This window comes from Capsicum annuum, chromosome 10 (genome assembly GCF_002878395.1).
Source record: "Capsicum annuum cultivar UCD-10X-F1 chromosome 10, UCD10Xv1.1, whole genome shotgun sequence".
In the NCBI taxonomy this organism is placed as follows: Eukaryota; Viridiplantae; Streptophyta; class Magnoliopsida; order Solanales; family Solanaceae; genus Capsicum; species Capsicum annuum.
The window spans coordinates 33,326,023-33,345,482 of NC_061120.1; the positions used below are offsets into that span (position 1 = coordinate 33,326,023).

Below are 19,460 nucleotides of genomic sequence, written 5' to 3' on the forward strand. Positions count from 1 at the left end.
GTGTGTTAATAATGCTTGCATTAGTAGTGCTTGTATTAGTTATGCTGGTATTAGTTATGCATACCATATTTCTTACACATTGTTTGGTTTGATGTATTAAAAAAATATAAAATATAATTTTTATCAAATAATATTTATTTACTAAAATTCCCTTTAATTAACATTTTATACTCTATTTCCAATCTTCTGTCAGAAACAAAAACTTTTCTTCACTTATCTACAAGCAGTAATCACATATGCTAAGATTTCTCTTCTAGCAATTTGTGTAGATGGCCAAAACGTTTCTTCACTTATCTACAAGCAATATCCCATATGCTAAGATTTCTCTCTAGCAATTTCTGCAGATGGCTACAATGAAAGTCTCTAATTGGGAGCAACTGTAGCTATTGTAGAATAAAACTTAAGTATCACTTTGTCTAAATCAAAAATTTTGACTACAAAACCGGTGAAAAGTTGCCAGAATAAACATTGAAGCTGCACCAAACTTCCAGTGAAATAAGATACTTTTGTGACAAGAGTGGAAAAGGAATTGGAAAAAAGTTGAAGGGTAAATTCGTCATTTAATTAGATAATGCATGTATTAAAAGTTATATGTTACTAATACATAGAAAAGTGATGGTATTAATTATGCGTAATATGATATACAATAAAGTGTATAACTAATACATAAATTAAAAAAATAACAAAAAATTTTATCACAATATACCAAACGACCTCTCAGTGCACAGCAACCTACGCCCCCCTCTCTCTCTTCTCCACCTTTCGCCACCACACCAAGAACCCTACTATACCCCTACACCGACAAACCTGAACTACCCCTGCGCAACCCATCTCCCCCTCCCCAAAAACCTGCCGACGACAGCGAAATCAGTCACTATTTTGGGTGGAAAAATTCACAATTGTCATGAATGGTCTTAAAAGGCAAAGGATTCGTTTCAGAGCTTCTTTTCAAATTTCAAATCGAGTTTTTCTCGCGTTTTTTTGTTTAATTTGAGTTTCGAATCCGGACTTTCAAGTCCGAATTCATCTATAAATACCATTGTTTGTTATCCGTGGAAGGCAGAAGAAAGTGGGGGAAAACTCAAGAAAGGATAAAAGAAAAGAAAAAATCGCGAGAGCAAATTCATAAGAAAAGCAAGAATCTGCGAAAAAAAGAGTGAGAAAGGTTTTCCAAGAAAATTTCGTGAGAAAGCAAACAGGGTGGGAAATTAGAAACCAGTCAAAAACTAGTGTTTTTCGGGAGCAATAGAGGTCGAAACTCAGTGAGAAAGGGAAGATATCGAAGGAAAAATTCGAAAATCAAGAAAAACAAACTTTCTTCTCAAATTTTGGTCGAGGTTTGGGTTTCGAGTTTGAGTTCATCTCCGGAATCTATCCCGACGTCAACGCCCCAGTTTCGCTGCGCCGAATAAGGTGCGAACCTCTCCCTTTGTTTTATCAGTTTCCTTTCATCTCGTCTTAAAATTTCATAGACATATGAATTTGCTTTGATCGGTTTACGTTTTGCCGTCGGGATGTTGAAAGATGATTTGGTATTTGAATATATACATATATGAGCCATCGTCCCCTGTCTCTCAATTTTTTTCGCTACACATTTGACCCAAAAGTGAATTCGATTTGATTTCGTTCCCGGAATAAGTTATCTTAATCTGTCTTGGGTTTGTTTACTTCGTTGTTGTACATTATCCTGTAATCGAGCCTAGGAATGTAATTTTGTTCTAGATGTAAAACGTGTACTGTTGGTGATGGCCACTGCCTCTATGCATATGGATGTAAATCCTGATTTTCGTGGGTTAATCTTGGGTACGATCGTGTAGTTGTTATCGATTCCGAAAATGAGTTTGGTTGCAATTTTGATTGAATTCAACTAGTTGGTTATTCCTGTGAACAAATGTTTGCATCTATACTTGACGTTATGACTGCAGCGTAATTTGGTTTCTCTTAATCTTGTTATGGCATTGTTGTTGCTATTTTGGTGTTACAAACAAGAGCACGAGGATATGTCATTTGGTGTGTCTCTAAGTTTGTAAGCAATATCAAAATATGGCTCAAACCAGGTCATGAATTTTTTTTTTTTTAAAATCTCTAAGCCTTTCTCATGAGATTCATTTTTATGGGCTCACACTTTTAAAAATTCTCAGACTCATGAGTATTTTTTTTTTAAAAGAGAGAATCTTGTAATTGTGTTTGGCTTGTAGGTTTTATTTCATGGACTAGAAATAGGTTTGACTGAACTACTAGTTGTTTTATCCCAAATCATATTCGCGAGAACTAATTACTGAGTAAATATGCCGTGTTCATGTAATTCATGTAACCGATGTTAATTTCCTGTATGGACTGCTTATAACGTCTTGCATGGACTGCTCATGAGACATTTTCATGTAACCTCACTAAGGTACGATTAAACAAGTTAATTGTAATGCCTATAAGAGATAAGATTTTTGAAAACATGTGTACTGTGAGCATGCTTTGATTGTTCTTTAGATAATGTCAAAAGATTTCAATGATTCATTTTCACCGAGTGTTTGGATTTCATTAAATTTTGGTTGGGTTTTAAAGCTAGTGAGTCACTTTGATTATCTTTTACTTGGTAAGAAATAATTTTAAAATTTGTGTTGCTCCCAGTAACCACTTGCCAACTTCACTAATGAATTTAAGGGGTCAAATTTGGTTGAAAGATTAAACTCTTATTCATGACCTTTTGCTAGAAATAACTAAACTCTCATAAAGCTCATACTCCCTCTTTAAGATAATCTCTGTTTCCTCTTTTTTGTCATTCATGTATGTTCCCTCTTTTGTATTCCTCTTCTTGAGAATCCCTCGGCTAAGGCCTGTATAGTATGATTAAAGTCATGAATGATCTTTAGAGATCTCCGGTGCCCCGTGTGGTCGTGCATTTTCTTGGTATGTAAAATTTGTTTGAATTGATCTACAATCTGGGAAAAAATCTGGTTAGTTAGTAAGCATACCACCCTCCCTTTCTCTTATTTCCGACAAAAACCAAGATAATATAAAATATTAACATGTTTATAATGTAGTGCAAGTACTATTATTATTATTTTTCTTTTCCATCTTTTTACCTTTCTTTTAAAAACAGTCCACAAATTTGCTACTACCAAAAGAGAGAAAAAGAACGACCCTTTTTTCTTTTTGGCAATACTTTAATTTCAACTTCCCACATGATATGTTTAATACGACAAGATTAAAGACATTTTGGTACATTTGACACAACTTTAATTTAAGGTCATAAGATTTAAAAGTATTGTTTATTTTCTTAAACTTTGTGTCAAGTCAAAGTAGGTTATTCTTTTTTAACCGGAGGGAGTATTTGCTTTACGATAATGATTTCTGGGCTGAACTCATGATTAATTATTGTTATTGTTGTTATTACTCGGGACGATGGAGGAAACCCGACCTGTATCTTGGCGAGGCAATCCGGATGACTAGTGATTTTGTGTCATGCACCTGTGTTTGTAGCCATATAGTTGTCTTCATTCTCGTCTTCTTGACAGATTTGTACCCCAAATATTACTCTTATGGTGTCTTTGGTATGGAGGGAAAGTATCTATCATGGTTGAAATTAGTACTTGGTTTCTCCTATATCCTTTTATTACGAGAAATTTTATATTACATATTAGAATAATATAATCCTAATACTCTTAATTGGTGTCAACCCTTTCTTACTTTTATAAAGTCCCTTATTTGATGGAGTTTGTGGGAGTAAGAGTCACGAGAAAATACAACTTCAGTCCTTAATCATTTTGACGCAAGAACCTATGTTAGTAAGGGTCCTTCTCAACAATTTGACTTATAGTGGCATACTTTGTTTCCTGTAACAACATGGAGCAATTGTACGTATCTGCTATGTCCTAAGTGCATGTCTTGTGCTTTACATATCCTTACGTCATGTTTTATTCATTTGTTGGAAATTGAATTAGTTACTAATCCTTATTTCTCTTTTTTTTTTCATGTGAATCCGAGAGTTGGAGTTTCGCAATATAACTCATTTCTGACCCGACTATCGGTTCAACGCTATTAGGATCACGAGAGCTTTGGAGTCGTGCGAAATAAAAGTTTTGAACTCTTTTAGGAGTCTAGTATCTCTTTAGCCTACTTATTTCTTATTATCCATATTAGTAGTTTTGATACTTGAATTGATATTTGAGTTTTCTTATCTTTGTTAAAATTGTTTAAAGTGTCATTATTTGATTATTATATTTATATATTATTCTAACATTCACAAATCACCTTTAAAAATGGATTAACTTTATCGCATTTTCACAAATAACACGTGGCAATCACACTAAGGAAAATATATTTTTATCATAATCGACTAATTTTTTTTTTTGAAAAATTCATTGTAGATATCTTGGCTAAAATTAGCATGGTAACCTCCACGTGTTTCCTAAAATATGACATAAGCTGTCAAAGCTAATCTAATAGAAAAGCACGTTACTAAAAATTTCAGATTTCTAGAATAGTTCGCCCGCCAATTTTAACTCGTTTTCAACAAATAATCCTAATGTTTCAAGACATATTCTATTGTCTTTAATGTTTATTTGAGTTTTTCAGATTCGTAAAAGATTAGAAATGCGAGGTATATATTCATGCGCTACCATATATATGGTATATTATTTTACATGCTATCATGATAATTATTTTTGTTATAATGATTTTACATGATATGAGGGATGAGATCATATGATTGTCAATACAATGAATAAAACCCCTCTATTTGTAGGGAAAATTTACTCCTAGTCTGAGTAAAAAGATGGATGTTTTAAATCTTATAGATATCAAAGTAGATCTTGATACACATTCACTATAATGTAAATACATTTATAACACTCCCCTTGAATGTCTAATTGGTAGATAATGTGCCTCGTTAAAACATTACTAGAAAAAATTCAGTGGGAAAAAATCTGGTGAAGGAAAAAGAGTACACATCTCTAATAATACGCATATAGGTTGCCTCATTAAAAACTTTATAAGAAAAGCGTGTATTTGTTTCCCCTAATGAGAACATCCTTGAACTTTTGCATTCCGATCTTGTGCAACATCTTCTTGAAAGTTACAATTGGAGAAGATTTGGTGAATAAATCAATCACATTGTCAGTTGAACGAATCTGTTGCACATTAATATCATCATTCTTTTGTAGCTCATGTGTGTAGAAAAGCTTTGGCAAAGTATGCTTTGTTCTATCTCCATTTATGTATCCCCCTTACGATGTGCTACGTATGTTGAATTATCTCTGTATAAAATTGTGGGTAGATTGTCATATTTCACACCACATTTTTCTCGAATGAAATGTATCATGGACCTCAACCATACACATTCTCGACTTGCTTCATGAATAGCTATTATCTCAGCATGATTCGATGAAGTGGTTACGATAGACTGCTTTGTATATCTCCAAGATATGACAGTACCACCACATATGAACACATAGCCTATTTGAGACTGAGCTTTATGCGGGTCATATAAGTACCCAACATCAGCATGATCAATAAGATCGGGACTGTAATCTTTAGAATAAAACAAGCTGATGTGTTTTATCCCATTTTGATGTCTCATAGTAGGAGCAGAAATATACCTTGCTAACAAATTGACTGAAAAGGCTATAGGCCTTGTAGTATTTGCAAGGTACATGAGTGCATCAATTGCACTAAGATTTGGTACTTCATAACCAATCCAATTCGATATATTTCGAATTTTAGCAAATACTTTATTATTGCTTTGAAAACTCTCCAAGAGCTCCAATGATGTTCAAGCAATAAGCTTCTACAATATAAGAATTATAAATAAGTTTCCTAGAAACTTTTATATGCTTCAAGCAGTTTGAATCCTTAAAAATTTTCACACGAGTTTTGTCAAGTGACAATATTCAACATTTCATGAGTGATATCTTCAAATATCTGGACTGCAAATCAAATAAGTTTTATACTTATCAAGATGTATCCTTTCTTTCATGTCACTTGATAAATGTTTCTACGTCAGCATGCTTAAATAAACATAGAATTCAGATCCTCGTAATCTTTCACAATATTGCGCCAATATTGTGTCAAAGATATTGATGATATATCATTTCGTATCGGTTCACAATGCCACATAACATTTTGAGATCTCATCACTTCATTATTTTTAGGTACATAAACCTCTCATAAGGTTTCATGAAGTGTTATGTTATCGGCTCTTCAAGCGCATATTACCTTCTTATTATGATTATTTGCTCCTTATTCTATATACGTACTATTTCATTTAGAACCGATTGGTCTATCACGCTTTACGTATGCATAGACTTTGTCCTTTAGAGACATAAAATAGGAGCACTTGCAGCTTAAATATGAGATGCGTTCGGCATTTGACTTGAATTATCTTTTGAATGGGGATCTGATGATAATTCCTAAGATTTGATGATAATTCCTAACATACCTCATAGCTGCTTATAATCTCTCCCTTATGTTAGGAAAGCTAATGTACATCCTCTATCTTCTTTGATGGATCCATCTTTGTGCATTATGGTACATTCATTAATCGTATACCGCACATCAAAACTATTAGATAAAATAGTTGGTTCATAACCTTGAACCAATTGAGGAGAAGAAATAATCATAATTTATTGGTCTAATGCATACAAGTGTTATTGTATGCAACATATCATATTTCAGATCAACATATGAAGCTTTGTTCTCATTAGTGATGGTTTAGCTATTTATCGAAGGCATTCAATGCCAAACCATCATCATCAAGATAACTTTCTTGATTGCACAATCAGAAAATTATGTTCTTAACTCAATTTTATTGAGCAAGCAACTTTATGAATGTCAAACTGCAGGTTGACAATGAATGTATATGTGATCATTTTATTGATGCATTTTTTTAACATATCACATGATAGGTGAACGGACCCCTATGCACCTTTTATTCTTTTCACATTTTGAGGGATCCAATCCCAAAATTAGTTGGTCTAACCAACGTATCATGAGAACAATCAACATTAAAGTTCATGAAGAATTTTCGAATTCTTCAATATATGTTTAATACTTAATATGCACATCTTTAAGATGTCGCAATCGTTCATGTCAACTTATGAACTTTTATGCTAGTAAACTCCAAGTTTACCATGATATGTGTTTTTACTTTAGTAAATTTCAGATTTACTATTATAGGAATAAATTTCAGGTTTACTACTTTAGAAGTAGAATAACTTTTCTCAATTATTCAACCTCTTTCGGAGGTGAGTTGTGATACCATCACAATTAAGTGCACGTTTGCATTAATAAGCTTCTCATTCCCCAGGAATGGAATATAATCATGCCTTGTATCAAATTATGATAGCTTAGAACCTCTTTCAAAATATTGCTACTTCAGGAGCAACTCGAGGCATACATATGATCTAGAGAATTTTTTTCTAACATATCTTATGATCATAATACGCGTGCAAAAATATCATCAATTTTTATGATCATTATCATATTGTCCGTCTACGCGTATAGTCGTGCATTCAATCACTTGTCTTCTTTTAGACATATATGCGCTGCTACCACATAAACCTCAAGAATGAAGTAGGTTGTCATATTTCAGACTTATAATATATTGCTACCACGTTCACTTCATGGAATGGAGCATATTCAATGGGTCGAATTTCATGACTTTTCATCAAACACCCATTATTTTGCCTTATCCATCACAATATCATCAATACATGAATTTATCCATATAAAGGCGTCTTAGGCATAAATTGATGGGCTTGAACCCAACATATTATCATCCCTTTTGATAATATTGTTCTTGAGGAATAAATCTAAAATATAAATGGTTCCAAACCAATTATTTTTCCTCAAATCCAATAATAATTATATTAGTAGTAGCAAAAGAAAGATAATATAAAGAATTACTAACCTTGAAATCCTTCAGATTTATAATCTCATCTTGTTTGGCAGAGTCTCGTGTTGATAACGTGTTATAAAACAATAAAGAACAATAAGAAGAGTAGAGAGAATAGAGAGAGTGATTCTTATTTCTTCTCTTGAGGGATGAGAGATCATATGATTGTCAATACAATGAACAAAATGTCTCTATTTATAGGAGAAATTTACTCCTAGTCTGAGTAAAAGATGGATGTTTCAAATCCTAATAGATATCAAAGTAGATCTTGATAGACATTCACTATAATGTAAATACATTTATTATAATTTTATTATTATTGATCATTATTATTGCCAATATTGCTATTATTGTTATTATTTATATCGTAATTATCATTACTATTTTAATTTATCATTATTATTATTATTATTATTATCATTATTATTATTATTATTATTATTATTATTATTATTATTATTATTATTATTGCGGTTTAAATAACTTCACATACTACGCATTATATTATTATTATTATTATTATTATTTTAATTTTAATTCCAACCTATTCATGATCTCTTGCATATTTCTTCACATACCCCTAAGTATACATTTTGCCAATAGACTTTCACGCCATGAAAAAATATGTTTGTTTACAATTTTAGTCATATACTTGAAATTCACCTAAACTTCATCAATCTTAAAATTTGTTTATAGGATTATAAGATTTTGCACTCCCTAGTATGTGTAAATTGTATTACTATCCTTTTAGTATTCTAAAAATATTCATACATATATTTTGCGATAATTATATTGCCTCGTTGTACATTGTAGCATCTTGTTTACTATACCTCAGATTTTCTTTTAAATAATAACGAGAAAATATATGACAAAAGATTTCTCAACACATTTGCAAATAACGAAGCAATAATTTTCTTAAACTAAGCGTAAAGACTATCTTCGGATAGGTTCTGAGGGGTGTTTAATACCTTCCCCTCGAGTAACCAAAACCTTTACTCAGAATTTCAAAACGTTTTCGATAGACCAAAACAAAGTATTCTACATAAAAAGTGATTTTTCCTAATTTTCCTATAATGTTAGGTGGCAACTCTAAAAAATAAATTTTCAAAATTCGAGTCACGTTTTGACCGCATGTTGTATGCTGTTTCGGTCGGTTCGAAATAGGGTGTGACAGGTATTATACTTCAGTTTAATACATAGGATTTTATTGCATATTTCACATCTTATATACTTAGGAGAAGTTATATTTAATACATAAGGTATTATACTTCAGTTTAATACAAAAGATTTTACTGTCTTTTCTATGTAATAAACGAATGCAGATTTGACATCTTCTTACTTTAGTATTATACATAAGATTTTACTGCAGATTGTACATCATTTTACCACAGTATTATTACTCAGATTGTAAATCATTTTACTACAATATTATTACTTCAGATTTTACTGAAGTGTCACTACAACATTTTTGTCTTTTGGCCACACTAAATCAGACCACACTTATAAAGGGTGGCTTATACTATTTAAGATCACGCTTTTAAAGCGTAGCCTAAACTTTTAGCTTTTGGCCACATTAATTTTTACAATGCTTAGAAAGCGTGGTCTTTAATGGTATAGGCCACACTTTATAAGCGTTGTCAAATCTTGATAGAATTGGCAACTCTTATTTACACAAATGACTACACTTTTAAGTGTGGCATTATTATAATTCTAAAGACAACATTTTAAAAATGTAGCCTAAATTTTCATTACAATTTTTTCACTCTCCCTCCAAAATATTTTACTCTCCCTCCAATTAATTATTAGCCAAAAATAAATGAGTAAAGAAAATATTTAATAAAATATATTGATCTCTTTTTTCAAATATCTCACAAATCTCAGAGCTCACAAAACCCTTAGCTCTTTGCCCAAATTTCTCCTCAAATCCATTGAATCCATGGATGATTTATTTCCAAAATCATCAAATTTCGTCTAACTTCAGCTCAACTCTATTAGCATATCAACCAATAATATAGTGAAGGTAGGAGTTTTAGTGGGTTAATTATAAGTGCTTTTTAATAGAAGATAGATTTGAGTTTTAGTAATTCTTGTTTTGCTGGAGCTATGTTGCTCTGATCTTCAAAAATATGTAATTTTTGGAAGATCTGACAGACTCCGGGGGCATTTTTGAGGATCCGACCAATGACGCTAAAGTTTGGAGTACATGATAGTTAATTGGATTGGTTGATTCAGTATAAATATGAATTACTTCTATTCTATCTATTTTGTGATAATGTGCAGTTTTTTTTGTTTGTCTTTTTGTCATCTATTGTAGATGGATTCGCAAGGATAAAAGCTAGTGCAACAATTGATGCAGATACTTCTTATGAGCTTTGCTGTGGTAGTATTCCTCATAGGCTATGTGTTAGGCTCATTCCAAACTATGTTGTAAACGTACGCGGGTGGTGTTGTCTTTATGGCCCTTGTAATACCCAACTAGCCTGTGTTAAATCACAATCCTCTCAATTGGTTGGACCCAAGTTTGGCTGAAAAGTATCCCAAACCAGTGTCTTCTCACTCCAATTCCAAGATGAACACTAAGAAGTAGGTCATTTGCTAACGTTACACTTGGTCTTTCTGTAGAAAATTATAATGATGTATCAATTAAATATAGCTGGTGGTTTTTTGATATGAGCTGAATGTTTTTTGAATTTGTTACCACCACGACTGTCCCCTCTTCACTGCAATACTTTGTAATATTTAATATTCTGTATTGATCCCTGATTGTTAACCTGTAATGATGTTCTGCATCACGTTTTGTGGGGACATCTATTTTGAAGAATTGTAGTATCGTAGACGTAGTTTACTTTCTTACGCTAGTGAAATCTATGTTAACCAATTTGAACGTATAAGGAGTTTAACTAAAAAGTGACCTAGTAGATAGTATAAGGAGTTTAAATTTGTCAACTGCAGCAGGCTATCAGCCTTACATAGTTGAGTGTGAAGCTTCCCTGGAACATAGTGATTCTGTCAAGGCCAGAACCTTGGATCGCAGATCATGATAGAGCTGCACAGTAACATTTTGAATTGTCTTCCTCAATAGACATTTGTGTTATGATAAATACTTTATTTATTGGTTTATTTGTCTCAATTTTTTTCTGATATAGGAACCAGAACATTAACACAAACTGTACAGTGACTATGCATTATTATTTTAGAATTATTTTTCTAAAAGTGATATGGTTAAACTAATGACCAATCCCAACTATCTTGTCGGTTTGGACTAATGGATAGCTAATTCGATTGGTGGATTTAGTATAAATATAACTTACTTCTATTCTACCTGTTTTGTGATAATGTACAGTTTTTTTATTTGTTTTTTTTGTCATTTATTTTAGATGGATTGGTAAGGACAAAAGCTAGTGGAGCAATTGATGCAGATACTTCTTGTGAGCTTTGTTGTGGTAGCATTCCTCATAGTCTATGTGTTTGGCTCAATCCAAACTTCGCTATTAAGGTATGCTGGTGGTGTTGTTTTTACGACTGTTGTCACTACAGCCAACTAGCCTATCCTTAATCACAATCCTCTCATGGACCCAAGTTTGACTTAAAAGCATCCCAAACCAGTGTTTGCTAACTCCGATTCCAAGAAGAAGAGCACTAAGAAGTAGGTCATTTGACTAACATTTCACTTGGTCCTTCTATAGAAAGTTATTATGATGTATAAATCAAATTGGTGTTTTTTTGGTATGATTTGAACATTTTCTGTTCTTGGTAAATTTAGTCAATGCTATAAGAAAGATTTAGTTCTGATATTGTTGTGCCATATCTCTTTTATTCCTGAGCTTTGTACGTTAACTGCCTTTTTACTCGCATGTCTTCTGAAATTAACCAGTTTTTATCTAAACACCACTTGTGTTTGAAAGAAAGGCTAAGTTGCTCGGACTCTTCACATGTCTATGGGTGCTTGTCGGATCCTTCAAAAATAGTGTATTTTTGAAGGATCCGACAAGGGTGCGGCAATATTTTTGGAGAGTCCTAGAAACTTAGAAAAATAAAGCTTAAGTATTACTTTTCATGTTCTGGTTGACAGCTTCTATGATAGAGATCAAAGAAATTAATAACCAAAAGCACAAAGAGATGACACAATTTTTGCTATCGCTACTGATTTTAGACATCCAGTAAGTCCTCATTTGGTTCTTAGCTATTGACTGTTATGTCTTTTTAAAGCATCATGATTGGACATACTGTTGGTGTTGTTTAGTTTTCACTAAGTTCCTTAATTTATCAAACTAATTTTTCTTGTGCATTTGTTATTTCTTATGCATTGGATGATCTTTCCTTGAAACGAGGGTCTATGAAAAAAAACTCTCTACTTTGGTAGGTTTAAGGTCTTTGTACACTCTACCCTTCCTAGATGCCATTTTGTAGGGGAGTTTTGATATATTCATAAGTCTAATCTGTTTAGTACCAAATTTTAGACTATAGATTTGAATTACATAATTTGTATTGATTATAATTCGTAAGATGGCGAGGCAGCAGACTAATTTAACGGTGCTGCAGTTTTAACTCTAAAGACAAATAAAAATGCAGATTGTTGAGCAGCAGAGACACATTCTGAGAATGCTGGAGAAGTCTTTGGCAAGAGAGTTAGATCTTGAGAAGAAGCTTAATGAATCTTGACAAGTTGAAGAAGAATTATAAATTTGGTTGCAGCAAGAAGCTCTCCGCATGGAGGAAGAAATTGAAGATTCTTGGCAAAGGTTGTTTGAGGGAGAGAATGCTGATGAAGTCTTCTCAAGAATTTTAAAAGAACTACTGGGGATCGACTCCAGATGGCATGTTTAATCCGAATGGTACTGTTCAGAGAGAGAGAGAGAGCCACTTATAATCTAAACATCAAGAACTGGATGAACATTGAAAAGAAAAAGACAACTTACTAGGAAAATCCAAAAGCACTTCTAATGACCTTGTGGATACGGTTAAATCTCTTGAAAAACTATTGGGGGACTCTGAGTTCCAGCTGTCCAATTATATTGCATCCACGAAGAAAAGTATGAGGGACTCTGAGCATCGACTTCAGCATGCAGTTGCATCTGCCGAAGCTAGTCAAGAGAAGTAGATCATGTTGAATTCTATAACCAAAGACATGGAAGACTTGATTAAAGATCCAAAATCAAAAGTTTCAAAAGCAAAAAGTTTGATAGAGAGTGTTGAAGATAAGTGAATTATCTTGTCAGAATCTAATGCAGATCTCAGTGAAGAATTAGCTTTTTCAAGGAGTAGGTTGATATGTTTGGAAGCATCATCATGCAAAGCTGAAGAAACGAAAAAGGTTACTGCCTGAGATATTAACTTCCGAATTAAATTGATAACTGATCTAATTATGCAATTGACATTTGAAAGAGAAAGACTTGAAAAGCAGGTTTGTCATTTCCTACTGACTCTCATTCCTGTTATGACTAGAATTATCTTGATAATATTTATGACTTTTCTTTTCCTCCATTATATGCAGTTATTCTGAGTTTTTTTTTATCTAATTGACATGATTAATGGGCTTAAACGCTGATTGAGGACTGTACCTAATTGAATACTAGTTAAACAACCTAGTTATGTCTAACAATGATATGCCATTTGGACATCTATATTTTTTGTCAAAATATAATTTTATTCAGACTTTGGTGGAAGCTTAACAACTGCATATATTTAATGACTTCTAAAATGCAGTTGTTGTGTGTGCGCAAGTTTGTCTTATAATTGATGTGTTGTCCTTTTCCTTTTTACTTGTTTTGACAACAATATCTATTCATTTGGTCGAGTTTGACATGTTCTCACTCTTGATTTGGTTAACTTTTCAGAGTTTGTGACCATATAGATCACACTATAATCATTAGAAGTATTTACTTTTAAAATATATGGATAGACCCACGCACACACTCCATGCAAACACATATTATTGTTTGACAAAGATGTGTTTTAAACTTTGTGTATTCTCAAGTTTCCAATGGTCTCTACAGGTTCACAAATTCAAGTTCCATCCTTGCTATAATATTAGCACTCCTACCATTTCCAGTGGGTCCTTTCACTAAGCTAAAAACAATCAAGGTCAAGGGAAAGCCATGAAAATAGGCTAAAGTAGAGAAAGAATGTGTCAAGGGATGATTTGTTTCTAGAATGTTCAATGACAAAATGGTTACAGTAGTTAAGCATAATCTGTTACTGGAAAAATGGTCATCTCACTATTAGAAGGTTTTATTTACTTGAGTTGGGGGTATATGAAAAATAATCTCTCTACCTCTACGCTGTAGGAGTAACGCCTGCATAGACTTCTTGCTTCTTAGTTGATGAATGTATACCTTGAATGCTAAAATAGTAAAGGCACGCCTAGCTGGGTCAGTCATCAACTTTTAAAAACTTATTAGTACTTAGTATCTTAGATGAGTTGGAAGAAACTCCTTGGGTACTTTTTTATTTCTTTTGATGAATTGCAATTACTTTTTTATTTTCCTGATTAAATTTAAAGTGGAAAAGGAAATGTGCTATATGTAAATGACATGGATAGCTTGATAGATTTTATAGCTCCGTTTATCTTGGTTTGGATGTAAGTAGTAGCTGGTCAAGTGAAAGCTACTTTGGTTTTTCTGTATCTTTAAGTAACCACTTGGATGCTTATTAAAGAACAACAGATAGGTATTAAAAGTTGTACCTGGTCATCTTACAAGGATATATATTTGTTTTAGGTATTTAAATCCTAATCTATACATAAAAATTTGCGGACATCATTTAATAAACAACCTTATAACCTTAACGGCCACCGGTTAACCTTAAAACCTTATATAAGAAAACAACCTTATAATTATGTAGTTGGCTACTGACAATGACATCTATTTATGGTTATTACTTAGGTGATGGTGTTGTTACCAAAGGACAGGCTATGGAATTCGTAGTATGCGTGTGGATGGTAATGATGCTCTTGTTATTTTCACCGCTGTCCAGGAGGCACAAAAAAAATAGCTGTTAATGAACATAAAACTGTTCTAGTTGAGGTAAACTGCACTCTTTTTGAGATTGAGGCTTATGCTAGTTGTGGAAGTGTCGTTAACTGCTTCTTTTATGTTCAACAGACTCTCAGGAAGCAGGTAAATTCTGCTCACAAAAGAACTTTTTAAGTTCATTGTTGCATGTATAGCTTTCTGGTGCAAAATTCTAAGTATTCTAGACACATATCATCGTTATATGCTACTAGAAAACATAGACAACTTGTTGTGTTAGGAACTGAGACAGACTTAAATAAACTCTCGAAAACACCTACTCTCATTTTTTAAATTAAACACCTGCTCTCAACTTAAACTCTTAAATAAACTCTTGAAATTAAATATATGTGGCCTGTAATTGGGTCCAATTAAGTTCTGATCATGTGGCGTTTGGACCACAATCCAACAGTTGATTTTTTCTACATAATAGTGTTTTTCTTTCTTGTAGTCAGGACTCCAGGCAAAGCAGAATACTCGTGCGGATAAGAGACATCAATATAAAGGTCAGTGGAATTGAGTTACTCCATTTCTATACTAGGCATTAAAGGTTAGCATATTTTTATATTAGAGTTCCCACATGTTAGACATTGGTTAGATGAGACTTCTAAATGCAATAATTCTATTTGTGGTAGTATGTTAAAGTTACGTTCATAACAAAAATGAAACAATAGCTTAGGAATAGGGATCAATTTATGTTAGGTCTATCGAAAGCAACCTCGCTACCTTTGAGGGTTGGGGTAAGGTCTGCGTTCACTCTGACCTCCCCAGACCCTAGTTTATGGGAGTACACTTGGTATTTTTTTCAGGTCACATTTTTTATTCAAATATAGTAATTTTTCTTTTCTGGTTCATTTTCCCATTCTTTTCTTAATTATAGTTATTTTCTTATGAAATGCAGGTAAAGATGGTTTTTAAAGGAAATATTAGGTGGATCTATTTATGTTATATACAACAACATAATATGTTATTCAACTAGAGAAGATCATAGTTCAACTCACAAATCATCAAGGATATGAATAATAATGTATATTGTGGTTGAGGACGTTGGAAAGCCTAGATTAAGCATGGAGTCAGTCTATTTCTTGAAGGGAACATGATGAAAATTTGTGTGTACTATAATTTTTGAGTTATTTTTATCTAACATAGTGTTTTGAGACAATCTAAATAGAATAATGATGTATAATATGACTAGTGGATGTATGAGAATATAATTGTATTTTTCAATCAAAATTTATAGTAAATATTAATCGTATAAAATAGACAAGAATGTTATATTTTAAACGTGTGGTCATTAGGGGCAAGGATATATATCGTGCGACTTATTTAGATGTGTATGTGCAAATTAGCAAAGGCAAAAATTTGTAAATGTGCTTTAGAGAAGCTATTAATGGCTACACTTTAAAAGTGTGGCCTTAAGAAAGTAAAGACCACGCTTTTTAAGTGTTGTTATAGAGATGCTACAAAAGGCTACGCTTCTGAAACGTGCCCAATAGTAAAACAAAGGCAACATTTTTTAAGTGTTGCTGTAGAGGTGCTACAAAAGGCTACGCTTGTGAAGTGTACCCAATACCAAAACAAAGGCAACACTTGTAAGTGTAGCTTTATCAAATAAAAGTGTTGCCAATGACAAGCTACAAAGTGTGGCTTTTATACCTTAATAGTCATGCTTTTTAAGTGTAGTTAATATGGCAACACTTGAAAAGCGTGGCCTTTGATCAAAGATTACGCCTCTTTAGGCCACCCTCCAAAAAGTGTTGCCAAAAGTTCAAAAGTGTAGCCTTTGACAAAGGCCACACTTTCTGCTATTTTAGGCCACACTTTACAAGAGTGGCCGTAGGCCAAAAATGTTGTAGTGTGTTATACATCATTTTCTATGTATGATGCAAGATATTGTACATCATTTTACTACAATAGTATTACTTCAGATTTTACTGAAGTGTTATACATCATTTTCTATGTATAATGCAAGATTTTATTGTAGATTCTAAAAATAACTTTAGTTTCTAATAATAACATGTATGATATGGTATTACAATTATGTTTCTAACAGTATCAAAATGTATGATATGGAAGAAAGTTAGTTTAATTTACCTCATCGTTCTAGCATGTTTTAGGTTGCGACATCATGTAGAACTAATTCTTTGATTGTGGCTGTGCAACGACGAAGTGCAAATATGGAAAATCTAGTCCTGAACTATTTTTCAGATAGTGATTGTTGTTTTTTTCCTGCACAATTAACAAGGTATAAACATCACAAAAATTTATGTTGACGTAGGATTTCAAAATAAAAAAAACAAAAAAAGTTTTCAAACCATAACTTCCCAGCATGATATTTCAATAACCTTACGGAAATCCATTGAGAGTAATCCAACATCAATTCATTAGGTAACTCTTGGTAATGAAATAACCATCGAAAGCATACTTTTGCTTCTCTTTATTATTAGAATTGCCCTCATCCTTAGAGCTTGAACCTAATTTTGTTAAGTACGGGGACTTAAAAATCCTTGACTTCTTTCGATTTCTTTTTACTGGTGCTTTTATGGCTTCACGATTCCAAACTTGAGCATTTGGAAAATTCAGTGGAAAATGACTGTCGGAAAGCGTCCGTTGTCTTTCAGTCATTGTATTTGGAGTACCCAACATCCAATGGCTTTGTAGTTGAAGGGGTTGACAACCCAAATAAGAGTGCATCAATATCTTGAACTAAATCTGTTATTGTGCACGAATGTGGATGTGTTATGTATAAATCTAACATATGAATGTATAAATCTAATTATACATAACCTATATATGTATAAGGTGAATCATACATAGCAAAACACAAGTGGTAAAACATAACAGTATTACATAATTAATTATACATAACCTATGAACGTATAAGGTTATTCATCCATATCTTTTCACAATTAGTAATACTTAATATTTATATATGTAATATTTATTCAAAATACCTTCTAATTGCTTTGAACGTCAGTTATCGTTGTGCATTTAGTATTTGTGTTGACACATGCTTGGATATTCGTGTCCACTGATTGAATTGTAACTGAATCATCATTTGTGATTTCTATCAGTGTACCCTTGGCCTGATCTTTATGCTGTTTAATAACCAAAAAAAAATCAGGTTTACATATGGTAGATAGACAAATTTATAGTAACAAATCAATATGATTGACAAAAAAATATCGACAAATCCTCCATAGATGGACTGTCTGGTTTTTTTGATTCTTCTTTGTGACCTTGTTCCTTATAAACCATTTTATCATCCTATATAAAATAACAATACACATGTATTAACATTTCATCAAAGTAACATAAAATAGAATGTAAAAAATTGTATACCGGTGATTTTTTATTTTCTTCTTTCTTCAAAGCTTTAACGACCTCAACAAGTGTATTAAATATTACCACTCAATTTTTTTTTAAAAATCTCAACAAGAAAGTTAACTTATATAGTAGTTGATGTAAGTGTTTATCTCCTCGATGTCTAAAGTCAACTTAGAGAAGTCCCTTCAGGCATCGTGGTAGATGAAGGAAGAGACTTGACTTGGTCACGCTCAGGAGACACACCAAATTGTCCTTGCTAACCATGTTTAAATTGAGTTGATGCCTTATCTGTTGAATCCTCTTGGTTTTTAGAAAAAGAATTCGACACATGATGTACTGAACGAGCATGTGTAGAATTCTCGTCATCCTTCACCCCTGAACTTTCTTCTTGAAACATAACTGTCTTTCTTCTCTTTGATGCTTGTTCAATTGATAAAGGTTAAGATAAACCGGCCTTAATCAGAATTTTTTGCGGTGGTATAGTACTGAAATCATCAAAGTCTTCAGCTGCAGTAACAACACGCAGTTGATCTTCATCAACTGACCTTTTCAACTTTTGATCATCAGAAGTGGAAGCAGTAGATATTGAAAGTCGATGACATATCTCAAAATCTTTAGTAAAAGACAAATCCAACCTCTGAACTTCTTCACTTATATGTTGTAAATTCTTGTACGAAAACTGAAAAAGCAAATTTCAAAACGAAATATTAGAAATTCAAGAAATTGAATTGAAAAAGAAAATAATTAAAAGATTATACAGTTACCTTACTGAACATGCCAACCATAAAATACTCATACTTAGGCCTAGTACACTCCACAGATCAGTTGAATATTTTTGGGATGATATTTAATTTTTTTATCAACCTCAGAGCAGCACTCAAACATCCAAACATTGAGTATGTGTGATATTCCACCCAAAGAATATAACTGCTTTGCAATGAAGAAATTATACCTTCAAGAGTTCATTAACTTGTTAAATGTAATCTTTTCCCATAGAAAGTGTATGTACTGATCATCCTAAACCATCTAGAAGTGGGATAAATTGATGGGTGATTCAAGATGCTGAGAAAATAGGAATGTATGAACAAAGTCTAATATCGCAAGGTTTAGCGCATCTTTAGAGTTATCAAAGTTTCACATCTTCACACGTATCAGTTTTGACCTAGGTATTCCAGCTATAGCATTGGAAAAATACTTCGACATCAAAATTGATTTTGACGATGAAGTATACATAT

The 19,460-nt window shown here is 32.6% G+C and overlaps 1 long non-coding RNA gene across 1 annotated transcript; it reads left to right on the forward strand.

Annotated features, from left to right (window-relative positions):
- Positions 1-635: 635 nt before the first annotated feature.
- LOC124887963 lies at positions 636-10,558 on the forward strand. Its single transcript, XR_007045624.1, has 2 exons — positions 636-1,413; positions 10,203-10,558. It is a non-coding gene; the product is annotated as an uncharacterized LOC124887963 (long non-coding RNA).
- Positions 10,559-19,460: the final 8,902 nt, after the last annotated feature.